The sequence below is a fragment of the Chlorocebus sabaeus genome, chromosome 8, assembly GCF_047675955.1.
Source record: "Chlorocebus sabaeus isolate Y175 chromosome 8, mChlSab1.0.hap1, whole genome shotgun sequence".
NCBI classification, from domain to species: Eukaryota; Metazoa; Chordata; class Mammalia; order Primates; family Cercopithecidae; genus Chlorocebus; species Chlorocebus sabaeus.
In genome coordinates this window covers 114,882,278-114,896,651 of record NC_132911.1, presented here as the reverse complement: position 1 = coordinate 114,896,651, position 14,374 = coordinate 114,882,278, and the positions used below count along the sequence as shown (strand labels likewise).

Here is a 14,374-nt window from a genome sequence, read left to right as displayed (position 1 = left end):
ACTAAAGTGAATCATGTGGGTTACACACCTATTCCTTCCTTCCCTAATTGTGTAAAACCATCTGTTTTCTGCTGATCAGAAGAAATCACCCTTGTCAAGATCATGAGTTATTTACTTATCTTCTGGTCCCTGTACACAAAATATCTAAAGTGCTTAGATGGCAAGCACCTAAAAAGCTAAAATGTGTAGTTTAATGTGATGCTTGCTGTATCATGAGAAAGTGCTCTTATGTAGTCTAAAGTTCTCCTTAATTCATTATTACATCCCACCACCCTTGATTCAGCACCTTCAGAATCCAATCACACACATACCATCCCATCTCTTTCTAGTAATTGTTGGCCAAGATCTGCAATTCACTTATGATGTATTCTGTAACATTAATAAAAATGTCTATTCCTTTCCATACCAGATAACATTGTGAATTAATGCTTATAGTAGGCTAAATAATGGCCACCCCAAAATATTAAGTCCTAATCCTTGAGACATAAAAATGTTAAGTCCTAATGCTTGTGACATAAAAATGTTATGAGGCAAAAGGGTCATTCAGATGTGTTAAGAATCTTGAGAGGGGAAGATTATCCTGAATTACTAGGGTGAGCCCCAAATACAATTTCATGCACCCCTGTAAGAGGGAGGGAGAGGGAGCTTCAACATGACAGAAGAGGGGAAGGCAAAGTAAAGATAGAGGCAGAAATTGGAATGATAAAACCACAAGCCAAGAAATGCCAGTAATGACCAGAAATCCTGACAGCACTTTGATTTGGGATCACTGATACTGACTTCAGACTTTTAGCCTCCACAACTATAAGATAATACATTTCTGTTGCTTTAAGTCACCAATTGTGCTAACTAGTTAAAGCAACCACTGGAAACTAATACAATGCTAATCATTAAGACTGCACTCAGGAAGAGATGTAAGGTTAGATGATGAGGGGAGCACATTTTTTCAACAAGGAAAATAACTATGCATTTTTTCAATAGCTGAGTTTTCTGCTTTAGCACAGAGGACTGGGACATTCTGCAGGTACAGAGGTGCCATGAGAGTCTGAGATTTGTTGACTTCTGAGTACATTGACAAAGACAACTCTATATGAAGTCTCAGAGCCCCAATCCTTTCTATGAGGTCTCTGACCTCAGTGTAACATATTGCTAGCATTGAGAATACAGCCTTCTCTGTAACTAAGACTTAGCCATGATCCTGAGCTTTTCCTATGTTCCAGCTGTAGGAAATGAATCTCTTTACATGCTGCCAAGGAGGCCATCTGGCTTTCACACTTAGGTTTTAATTGGAGATTAATCATCCCTAGACGTTCTGAAGCATTGAAGAAACTCAGCAGCACCTGCTGGATTTTATAAAGTTGGTATTACTAATTCATATGAAACTCTCAAAATCCCGACCCATTGCACTTCCTAGTATATTCCTTTCCATTGGTATTTCTTCTCAGTTAAATGCCAATGGAAGGTTAATAATTATACCACTACCACAAGCCATACTAATGGGCTATTAGTCATCCAACTACCACTAACGATAGGTTCTTCACAGCCAACCAACTAGCAAGCCATCCAACCCCAAACTCCCATTTTAGAGTTGGCTACTTTGGTTGACTCCTGGCTTCAAATGTTCAGGCTTAGGTTTCCTAGGAAAACAACTCTGACACACAGATTTACATACAAAACTCTTTTTTGCTTATTTTTTGGTCTTTTGCTTTGTTTTGTTTGGCCGGGAAAGAAGGGGTTTTCTTTGTCATCCTGGTCCTTAATAGTTTTAGCCAAGGCTCCCCTCTCAGCTGCTCTCCTGCCCTGCCCTGCCCTCTACAGCCCTCTCTTGGAAGGACTCCCCTGCCCACCAGTAGAGGACGCCAATGTGACATGAAGGCTGCTGGGAAATGTAGTCCATGGTCCTAAAGGGCCCGCTCTGAGTCCCAGGAACCCCTCTTCTAGCTGCAGGATGGGCTCAAACCTTTTAAGCCTAGAATTTACAACAGTTTGGGGGCCTTTCTCTCTTGGTTCTGCAATTAGCCCTATCCAGAACACTTTGCAAAGCTTAAGAGCCCAGGGCTGTTCACAACTTCCCCTTCCTCTAAGGCCTCCAGCACAGTGAGGTAACAGAATTGTGATTTTGACATCATAGACAGTAGTTCAGTTCCTTGCACTGGGGGAAAAGGAGAGTATTATGGTTACAGTTGGATCACCTAAGGCAGAGAGGGAAGGAACCAACAGGTATATGAAGAAGACTGTATTTCCTCCTCAGGAAGAAAAAAATCACTTATAAGTAAGTCTCCACCACCATCTCTCACTTCAACCAATGTTTCAAGTCCTTTTTAAAAGCCCCGAATTTAGATGTTAGAAGGTGAAGAGATTGGGGAACAACTAGACGGTTACTGGTTGTTATGTAAATTTGAATCTCAGCTAGCATTAAAGATGGTTCAAAGAAATTGGCAAAATAATGGAAAAAGAAGAGGTTTTAAACAATGCCTTCATGCTGCGATTTCTTTGTAGGGCAGAATTTTAGATTTTTAATGTATTGGAAAGTAGTATTAATGCAATTAATTGTCATGGTTACATTTAGTAACATAGTTCCTCAGAACTGTTTTCTGTTTTCTCTACATATTTTGTATTCTGCTTAAGCCTAGATAGATAATTTTGAACCCAGAAAATTTGAGACAGGTTTCAGTTAATTTAGAAAGTTTATTTTGCCAAGTTTGAGGATGCACACCCATGACACAGCCTCAGGAGATTCTAATGACATGCGCCCAAGGTGGTCAGAGCACAACTTGGTTTTACACATTTTAGGCAGACATAAAACATCAATCACTATATGTAAAATGAACATTAGTTCAGTCCAGAAAGGTGGGAAAACTCAAAGCGGGGAGGGGATTTCCAGGTCACAGGTAGGTGAGAGACAAACAGTTGCATTTTTCTGAGTTTCTGATTAGTCTTTCTAAAGGAGGCAATCAGATAGGCATTTATCTCCGGGAGCAGAGGGATGACTTTGAAAAGAATAGGAGGCAGGTTTGCCCCAAGTAGTTCCCAGCTTGAATTTTCTTTCTGGTTTAATAATTTTGTGGTCCAGGAAAATTTCAATGGTCAATTGAGACAAACCGTTCTGAGATATTTCCACTGATTACGACAGGGTGGCAGGTTTACGGATAACATTCATTAGGTTTCTGAACTTTCTGAGCAGACTTGGTGACACTGCCAGCTCTAGCAGCCTTCTTGTTCACACTTTGATGATGTTACTGAACCCTGATTTGAATGCTTGCTGTTCAAAAGAGAGAGATGTGAGGCTGAGGCAGGAGAATCACTTGAACCCGGGAAGCAGAGGTTGCAGTGAGCCGAGATACTGCCACTGCACTCTAGCCTAGCCTGGGCGGCAGAGACTCCATCTCAAAAAAACAAAAAACCCTTAGTCTGTAATAAAGTGTGCCTCTGACCTAACTCTGCCAGAAGCCCTCTTCAAGGACCACCTTTTGTGATTCTTTCCTCTTTACTTCTTACATTTACCATGAGATTAAAATATATATATATATATTTTGGAATATCTTCAACTTATGAAGTGACAGACCACTACACTGAAAACTACCAAACTTTGATGAGACGCAATATCGTTATGATGTTAGTTCTCCCTGAAATGACTGGTAGTTCCAATGCTTCATTATATAATCCAAGAAGGCTTGTAGTAAAAATTAACAAGCAGTTCTAAAGTTCATATAAGAATATAATAACTTAAAAAAATCAAATCAGGTTGAAAATGAATAATAAATTGCAAGATACTTTAAAAAACTATAGAGTCTTAAAGGAATTTTCTTTGTAATCATTGGTAGGAAATTTTCTTAGGGAGACTGAAAGAGCAACCATAAAATAAAGAAATTGATAAGCTGAAATTAATCAAAATTCAAAACATTTGCCCATCAAAACACTCCATAAAATAAAAAATCAATTACATATGGTAGACATACTGCTTGAGAATTTTAGATTAAACAATTAAATAGTAGATTCTTAAGTTACATTTTTAGCTACAAAATAAAACCATGCTCAGCTTTTGTTTTAAAATGTATTCTAATTTATATTCAATTGATTAAAAAATATAATTATTTCCAAGTAAGATTAATACTGATGTTGTTATGCCCAGACCATTTGTTCCCCAAAGAAGACCACCAGAGTCCAGTGTCAAAGCCAAGCGGCAAGGATCTTTATTACAAGTTCGAACCTGGTGCCTCCATTCTACAGCATACAAGAGAGGGCCCCGAACAATGCGAGTGTTTGCTTTTTATAGCCCGAAAGTTACAGGGGAACAAAGAAATTCTTTTGGTTCTTTGGTTCCCGCGCTTTCAGTAAAACCTTGAACGACTGTCTCCTTATCGGAGGCTTTCCAGGTGGTGTTTATACTGGGCTCAGGGAGTTTGAGAGATATATGGCGATATGTGGTGGGATGGGAGGATGGAATGTGTTTGTACTAGGTTCAGGGAGTCTTGAGCCCGGGGCTGAGGAATGTGCCCAGCTCCTTTCAATGTGACATTAAGGGTTAACTGTAAATGAAGGTTAAGTGATCTCTAAGTAATTTTGAGAATGAAAACTTGTGGGGAAAAGAAAGAGAGATACACTCCATTTTGTTCTACATTTGAGATGCTGTTAATCTGTGACCCTACCCCCAACCTTATCCTTGCAAGAGACATGTGCTGTGGTGACTCAAGGTTTAAAGGATTTTGGGCTGTGCAGGGTGCGCTTTGTTAAACAAGTGCCTGAAGGCAGTATGCTTGTGAAAAGTCATCACCATTCTCTTAATCTCAAGTACCCAAGGACAAATACACTGCCAAAGGTCACAGGGACCTCTGCCTAGGAAAGCTAGGTATTGTCCAAGGTTTCTCCCCATGTGATAGTCTGAAATATGGCCTCGTGGGAAGGGAAAGACCTGATCGTCCCCCAGCCTGACACCCAGTGAAGGGTCTGTGCTCAGGAGGACTAGTATAAGAGGAAAGAATGCCTCTTGGCAGTTGAGATAGAGAAAAGCATCTGTCTCCTGCCCATCCCTGGGCAATGGAACATCTTGGTGTAAAACCCAATTGTATGTTCTATTTACTAAGATGGGAGAAAACCGCCTTAGGGCTGAAGGTGGGACTTGCTAGCTCAATGCTGCTCTTTGTGCACTAAAAAGGTTCATGGAGATATTTGCATATGCATATGAAGGCACAGCACTTCTCCTTAAAATCATTCATGTCACAGAGATCTTTATTCATATGTCTTACTGCTGACCTTCTCCCTACCATGCTCCTATTATCCTGCCACTTCCCTTTTTCTGAGATGGTAAAGATAATGATCAATAAATACTGAGGGAACCCAGAGACTGGTGCTGGAGCGGGTCCTCTGTATGCTGAGCGCTGGTCCCCTGGGCCCACTTTTTCTTTATACTTTGTGTCTCATTTCTTTTCTCAAGTCTCTCGTTCCACCTAACGAGAAACGCCCACAGGTGTGGAGGGGCAGGCCACCCCTTCAAAAACTCTTTGAGGCTGAGATCTAGTCTATTATTAAAATAAAATGTGGGAAATTAAGAGATACAATTGCTTATAATAATAACATTACAATTTATTTAAAGTTAGCCTGATCCCTTTTTCCCAATATATGTAATTGGCAACTAAATATTATGAAGCACTATGCACCCTTTATCCTTCAGTCATTTTTATTCTTTAATCACAGAACACTGAAAATGATGACAATTCATATATTCATAGAATAGCTTCAGGTTACAATAAAAGTATTAGATGTACTTTCACCATTTCCACATTATTTTCTAAAATTATTTTAGTATTATCTGAGGAAATTGCCTTAATAATTTCTAAAAAGAAGAAAACGTATACATCTCAAAACTCACTTATTATTCAAGGGCTTCTAATAAAAGCTGTAGAAGCCTTGCTTTCAAAGGCAATTTTTACTCTCACAACAATTTTCAATTTATACTTCAAAATGGGTCAAAAATAAATGAGCTATTAAAGACTACTGGGTTAAGCATCACTGCTCTTATCATTTGCAAATTGATGTATCTTTATATCAATCAAAATAAAATGATTCAACAATAATATTCATCTAATATTTAGCTGTTGTTAGAAAGTACATTATTCTGTACAAATATTCAAGGATAGAATCCCATCGTAAATGTAAGAATTAAAGAAAGAGGAAAGAATCACGAAAGGTGGCCCTTGAAGAGGGCATCTGGCAGAGTTAGATCAGAGGCACACTTTATTACAGACTAAGAGTTTTGGGTTATTTTTTTGAGATGGAGTCTCTGTCGCCCAGGCTAGGCTAGAGTGCAGTGGCGTATCTCGGCTCACTGCAACCTCTGCCTCCCGGGTTCAAGTGATTCTCCTGCCTCAGCCTCCGGAGTAGCTGGGGTTACAGGCACACACCACCACGTCCAGCTAATTTTTTTTTTTTTTTTTGTATTTTTAGTAGAGATGGGGTTTCACCATGTTGGTCAGGCTCGTCTCAAACTCCTGACCTCGTGAACCTCCCGCCTCGGCCTCCCAAAGTGCTGGGATTACAGGCGTGAGCCACCGCGCCCGGCCTCAGACTAAGAGTTTGTAAGTATTCAAGGTGATAATGTTTATCAGAGGCTTGGACTGCTTCTGTGTCTTTTTGTTGTGCTTATCTGGGAGGGAGAGTTATGTGTCTGTTACCATATATCTTTCTGGAGCTGCAGACATACTCCCTGAGTCTGCTTTTAGATTTCCTATCTTAGTGCACCTGAAGGGAAAGAAACGTGCTTATTAAGGCCCACTGTTTTACTGGGGCTCATTGTATGAGAGTGGAATTTGGTAGTTACCCAAAAGACTTTTCCCCCACCTCCCTCTGTGACTGAGCTGTCTTCTCTGTGTTTTATTGTCTGCTCTTTCTGACTGCTTGTAGTTAGAAGAGAAGCTTCTACATGATTTCCTGGAAATGCGTGAGATTACAAAGGGAGCTGGAACTTAAAGTGGTGGTGTTTGTCCAAGATGATGGTGCTCCTCCTCTGTTAGAAGAACCATTTTTATAAATTTTGTTTTAGTTTTTATTGCTAGGTTATAAAAAGAAAATTATTATTATATACTATATTTTACTAAAAAACATTTATTAGAATCCTTAGCATTTTCTCAACACAGATATATTATACACACATAAAAGAGTTTTTACTTATTTCTCTATCTGTATATTTCTAGCTCTTAGATTATGCCACTCTGTTCTTTCTAGCACAATACTGAATATAAATATTAAGATGGGCCAGGTGCAGGGCCTCACACCTGTAATCTCAGCACTTTGGGAGGTTGAGGCAGGAAGATCACTTGAGCCCAGGAATTCAAGAACAGAATGGGCAACATAGTGAGACCCTGTCTCCACAGACACACACAAATGAAAGTAGCTGAGGTAAGTGGATTACTTAAGCCTGGAAGGTAGAGGCTGCTGTGAGCCATGATTGAGCTATGACACTCCAGCCTGGGCCAGAGACCCTGAAAAAAAAAAGAGAGAGAAAAGAAAAGAGAAGAGGAGAGAGGAGAGGAGAGGAGGGAGGGGAGGGGAGGGGAGGGGAGGGGAAGGGAGGGGAGGGGAGGGGAGGGAAAGGGAGGGGAGGAGAGGGGAGGGAAAGGGAAAGGGAAAGGGAAAGGGAAAGGGAAAGGGAAAGGGAAAGGGAAAGGAGAGAGGGATGGAGGGAGGAAGGAAAGAGAGAGAAAGAAAGAAGGAAAGAAAGAGAAAAGAAAAAAGAAACGAAATGAAATAGAAAGAAAAGAAAAGGAAAAGAAAGGAAGGAAGGGAGGGAGGGAAAAGTTAAAAGTTAAGATAACATACTCTTAACCTCCAAATTAAAAGAAGCCATCTAATATTTTAACAATAATAATCTTAGTTGTAGATTATACACAATCTATTCTAACCTTATAGTTAATTTCTATTCCTATTTTATGAAATTTTGTTTTAAATTATAAATTGGTTTTAGATTTTGTCAATGCATTTCCTGAATATGTTGAGATAATTCTTAAAATTTTTTTGTTGATAATGTGCAAGACTATTTTGTTTGATTTAAAATATTAAAACAAACTTCCATAATTGGGATAAACCCGTGCCTTAGTGTGTTAAATTTTTTATATGCTTTTACAATTTGATTAAGAAATTCATATTTTATTTTTGAGTGATTTAAATGAAATAAATAAAATACAATTCACCTTTATTTCCTGAAAGAAGTTTATAAAATTACTATGCTTTCATTATTAAAAGTTTGACAAAATATACCAATGAAGCCACCAGGTCCTTGACACTTTTTGCAAAATGTTTTAAAAGTATAATTCTTCTAAAGTGATGTAGGGCCTTTTAGTGTTTTAAATTCCTTTTGTATCATTTTTGCTAAACTGAGTTTTCAAGAACTTTGTTCATGTCATGTAAATTATTTAATTTATTAATGTAAACCATTTTCTTCATATTGTTCATTAGCTTAAGGTCTTTACAATGTCTAATGGTACCTCCATCATTTCTAATGATTATTTATTTTTTCATTTTTTATCTTGATCAACTATGTTAGGAATTTATCAAAATAACTAATATGTTCTATCTGTAAGCTTAAATTTATGTTTCCAACTTTGTTAATGTCTACCTTCATTTTTAGTATTCCCTTTGTTCCACTTTCAATTTGTGTGGATTGGCTTTCTAACTTCTCAATATGGTATATTACATAATCAATATACAATTGTTTGTCGGTATTATGATTTTTAGTTATAGAATTTTCATTTTAATAGATTCTATTTCTATAGCGTCTTCTTCAACCAATAGGATGACACTGTTATTCATGTCTGTATTTATATTTATAATGGTAGCATCAAAGTCCTTGTCCCGTATTTCCAACATACGGGTCAACCCTTGATGTGTTTCTACTTATTGCAGTTTTTCCCATATATTATATGTATACACACACACACACATATACAAATGTATGTATACACACATACATACACACACACACACAATCTCCTTGAACAGATTCAGGAGTATCCAGCAGTAATTTAGTTGCCTGACAAAATGCCTTCGTAAGTTTCAATTAAATAATCTAATTGCTTCATGAGAGTTCTTCGCTCTGGCAGAGCTTTAGCTTCAGAAATGTGTAACCTCTAATTCTCTATGCATCAACAATGACTTGCTGCTAGGCTTCCCAGAGGCCTCAATGAATGTGCTGCCAAGCTTTTGGCCAAGGATTTTAGGAGAATTCCTTCACAGTTTTCTGGGTGGGGGTTCTCCTCTGTATAATTTTACTTTTCCCAACACCTGCCTAACAAATTTGCGAACTGAGAAGCTCTGATCTTCCCATGTATGCACCTTGGCTCAGCTTAGGATCTGTTTTCCTGATTAGGAATGCATTCAAAGGTAAAACCTTGGGTGAATGTGGAATTCACTTATGGATCCAGCCTCTTTCACTTTGCTGTTTGTTATCCAGCACCAGAAAACAGTTCACTTATAAATGTGTACAGTTTTGCAGTTGTTTAAAGTGAGAAGTTTACCTTAGCTATGGGTCAAGGAACCCATATTTTTAACATTACATGAAACAATAGAAAAGCAAATATTGTGAATTCAGAAAAGCTACTGAATCAAGCTTCTGCCTAAAAAATACAGAAACTAATTTCACACACACACAGATACACAAACACGTGCATTCATAGAAAATTATAAGGTCTAATTTTAACCAAAATTATCTTGACAACAAGAGGATTAGGAATGCTACTAACACTGTATAGTCACATCAAAAATCTGCTAAAAATATCATAACCTTAACCTGTTATTCAAAATGATTAAGAAACATTAAGATATTTATAGGACATAAGAAAATACAATATGTGAAAGTTATAAATACCTGAAATGGGTGGCAGGAATGCAGAAATAACTAGTTTTTTAAAGTATTTAGAAATTAAGATTAAACAAATAAGAACCCAGGAGTGATTACAAAAATAATAATGCATTAAGAAGCATAAAAGTTAAAAAGAAAAGAAAAAGCAAAATATAAAAGCAATATAAGTTTTTCACCACAAAGTAATGAATATTAAATGTAGACAATAAAACTCTGAGTTAATAGAAATTTCTGAAGCAGAAAGTCAGGCAAGGGAGCAGAACACATACTAAAATGTATTATTCAGAAAAATTTTATTGAATTAAAAAAAGAAAACTACATAATGTTCCAGAATGATCAATATGTATTCCAGTAAAACTGCTAGACTTCAAGAAAAAGAATCAGTTCTTTGAGAATCTAGACAAAAACAAAGCAAAACAAAAACAAAAGCATGAGGTATAAGGAGAAAATGTAGGAAGTCTTATATAGCATAAATTTATGGCAAAAATGTATATCAGAAATAACATATTTAAAATTCTCAAGGAAAGACAATGGGGCCCTAAACTTTAGCCATTACTGAGAAATGGAATATTTAAGTTCCAAGAGTTCATAACTATTCCTTCAGTAAGAAAAAGAACAGCTGAGTCTAATGTTGCCTTTCACTTGTGATAAACATTCTTTGGATGTAAATAACATTATGAAGAATACGCTTCTTCTCTGAAGTAGTCAGAGAGCACAGATTGCTCATGATTATAGGCCAGATACAAGGACAAGAAAGTTGTAATAGTCAAACTTCATCTTTAATTAACTATTTTATTTATTTATTTATTTTTTTTTTTTTTTTGAGACAGAGTCTCGCTCTTGCCCAGGTTGGAGTTCAGTGGCATGACCTCAGCTCACTGCAACCTCTACCTCCTGGGTTCAAGTGATTCTCCTGCCTCAGCCTCCCAAGCAACTGTGATTACAGGCACGAGCCACCACATTCAGCTGATTTTTCTATTTTTAGTAGAGACGAGGTTTCACCATGTTGGCCAGGCTGGTCCCGAACTCCTGATCTCAAGTGATCCCCCGCCTCGGCCTCCTAAAGTGCTGCCATTACAGGTTTGAACCAATGTGCCCAGCCTAAGTAACATTTTAATCAAAGGATTGTATGAGCATCCCACAAATGAACAAGTGGTTGAATTAGAACCCTAAACTACAGATTAGCCATGGCCATGACAATCACTGAAGGTTAACTGCATCAGGAGAAACAATGTTTAGAAGCAAAGAGAATACCATTTGTGGATCAAGGATGGAAGCCTGGAAGTGTATGGAGTTGTTTTCTGTTCTTTCTCCCTGGTCCACTTTGGGTTATCACAAGAATAGAGAAACTGAAGAATCATACACATGCATCCCACTCTTTGACTAAAATAAATTCCAGAAATCAATCAGGTCATATATATATATATATATATATATATTTTCACCAGAAAAATGGTTTTGCCTTGAACTTACTTCCAGGGGACATGGACATGAAGAAGTTGTTGGACTATTTGGAAGACCCATGATATTCACATAAATAAATATTATTATTTCCATTATAAAGATAAGGAAATTGAAGTCCAAAGTAAAGGAGCCATTAGTTAAGGTCACACAAATATTAAGTGATGAAGAAATAATCCACTTTATGCAGTCTGACCCAATGAATTATATACAAAAACACCATACTATAGTACCTCTCTTTGCACTACACAGAATATACTATTGAATTTATGCTGTTATATTTATAGATACTATCTTGATTTTATGCAATGTACTCTTGCCTACTTTCTAGTTGAAGTATTTCTTCAAGAAAACCTTGCATTATGTACATTCCAAATGTAGAAGCACATCTGGCAGTGCTTACACCACTGTCCTATTCTTAGGTTCACACAAAAACTGCAGTGAACTTCTCAGATCATTCAGTTTAGAACTGATGCTAAATGAGTTACAAAAGCCTCATGGATGCTTCGATTGCCTAAATTCCTTGGCTATTCACTGGGAAATAGTAAGAATTACATATTAACCTTCAACATGAGGGAACCAATTGCTTTATGTTGTAATATGGCTTAATATGTACTTACAAAAAGATGCATTGACTCAAATAGCAATCTCATCAGCTGACCAGGTTACTCATGTAATAGACACAGGTGAGTTATATTGACAATACGGAAGTAACTGCATTTGTAACACTGGTAATTCTAAGAAACATCACTGCTAGCTGTAGAAAATGTGACTCTGTGTATTTAATTAGCAATATTAGAATTACCTGACATTACACTGTGTCAATTCTAAACTCTTCAGTGAGAAGAAAGACTAAGAGGGTAAAGTAGAACAATTTGTTCATAGCTTTACCTTGTGGCGTTACATAGTCTATACGTTTGTAATGTATGCATGTAGTGTTAACAAGATGTGTTTGTGTGCAAGCAAGGGCAAGTGATGTTGACTTCTCACCTCTGTAAGCCAAACAATATAGGGAAAAAGCTTTAAAGATACCAGTTAAAATTAAATATCAGGTCTCACATGCCGAGGAAGAAAATATTTTATACATATTATAAATGAGACTTTCAGAGTTAAAAAGCATGAATACTTTTTTTCTTACCACACAGTTATAAGTGACTGAGTAAATATCTGAGTCCAGTTTATTTCTAAAGCCCACATGCTTAATACTGTGTAGTTTTACATTTTTTCAGAAGACAATAATAATACATCAGCTGAGTGAGTATAAGCCAATATATATATATTTCTTAAATAAAAGTCAATGTTTACTGTAGTATTTTCTTAAGGCTGCCATAAGAAAGTATCAAAAATTGATGGCTTAATGTAATGCATGTATTTTTTCGCAGTTCTGGAATCTAAAAGTCTGAAATCAAGGTGTTGGTGGGGTGAGTTCTTTATGAGGACTTTGAGGGAGAATCTGTTCATTGCCTGTCTCCTAGTTTCTAGTGTATGCCTGCAATCCTTGATTTTCCTTGACTTGCAGGTGCATCACTCCAGTCTCTGCCTTCGTCTTCATGCGGTGCCCCTCCTATCTCTGTCTTCTCCTTATAAGGATGCAAGTCATACTGGATTAAGGTCCCAGCCTTCTTTAGCAGGACCAAATCTTAAATTAACTAATTTCATCTGTAATTATATTATTTCCAAATAAGATCACATTTTGGGGTACTGGGTCATGACTGCAACAAATCTTTTGGAGGGACACGATTTAACCCAGAATATCTACTACATGCTGAGATGCTCTATGTAAATTAACATATTCAGAATGTGTTATTCATGACCCAAGGAGAAACCATACATGTTTTGAATCTTTCTTCCAATTGAGAGCTAAACAGCAACCTTGACTTCATAAGCAAGTGTAAGATTATTTTTACAAAATAACTCAAAATGCAAGTGTTGTAAAAATATTATGCAACAGAACAGTATAACAACTATACCGACTGGAGAGTGAAAAGCAAAAAGTAAAAATAGCAATATAAATAAATACTTCATATATTTTGAAAGACAGAAGATATGAAAAAATTTTCAGATATCTCTGAAATATAAGTCTAGTGATGTGCAATAATTAATAGACCTGTGACCTCAATTAATTATGTGTTTCTAGAGGAAGAACGAGAAAGTGCATTTTAGCAAGAATTCAGATAGATTCCAAGGATATCAGTAAAAGCAGAGGGGTATACAGAAATTTGTTGTGGAGGTTATAAATTAAAGGGCAGTGATTATGCAGTTGTAGGCTCAATGTTTGATATTCATTATTTTTATCCATAATAACTAATTTTAAAAATTAATGTTATTTTGCCAAAGAATAGCATATTATAATTATATGTCAGCCCACATTGTTGAAGATTAAATTCATTATTGTATTAGCAAAAATGCTTTATAGCATTGAATTAATCAAAACATTAAATTTAAAACTTCATATAAAAGAAATTCATACTTCATATAAAAGAAGTATGGAGCTAAGTATCCCAGGGTTGAGCATCTATGGAGCTCTCTATACCATACTTCACTATTCTTGTTTATGGTTTTTAAGTCGATTGTTTTATTTTGACTTCTGGATCTCCAGTTATGACAATGTTAGGCTAGTATAAAAAACAAAGGGAGGCCCCAGCTGTACGTAGCTGCCTGGGTTATCTTGCGCCTTGGTAATTATGACACTGCTGAGTCAACAGCAGCCAATATCTGTTAGACATTCTGAGCCTCATTTACGCCACCTCTGCGTTGACTATACCAGGATGCCAGAACAGTTGAAAGGAGAAAGAAAGGGAAGAGGGCAAGCCCTTCCCTAAAGATTCAGCCACATTGAAATGGCACTGTCAGTCTCACCCAACACTTGCTCTTATCATTCACTACCAAGAACTTCTACCTAATGGGACAAAAATGAGGTTGCAAGTAAACATATTACTCACCCAAACTTTGTAAGGAATATTGTGCCCAGATTGAAAAAGAGCTTGTGTTTCTTAGGAGTAAAGGTAAGATGGATATTGTATTCTCTATTGGAGAACCCAAATATGAAACAGCTCACTA

The 14,374-nt window shown here is 36.9% G+C and overlaps 1 long non-coding RNA gene across 1 annotated transcript in view; it reads left to right on the top strand.

Annotated features, from left to right (window-relative positions):
• The first annotated feature begins 2,110 nt into the window (after nt 1-2,110).
• LOC119624790 (uncharacterized) overlaps nt 2,111-14,374 on the top strand; it is a 119,030-nt gene continuing 106,766 nt past the window's right edge. Inside the window, exon 1 of the long non-coding RNA XR_005240853.2 lies at nt 2,111-2,272. This is a non-coding gene — a long non-coding RNA (uncharacterized lncRNA). The remainder of the gene's footprint in view (nt 2,273-14,374) is intronic.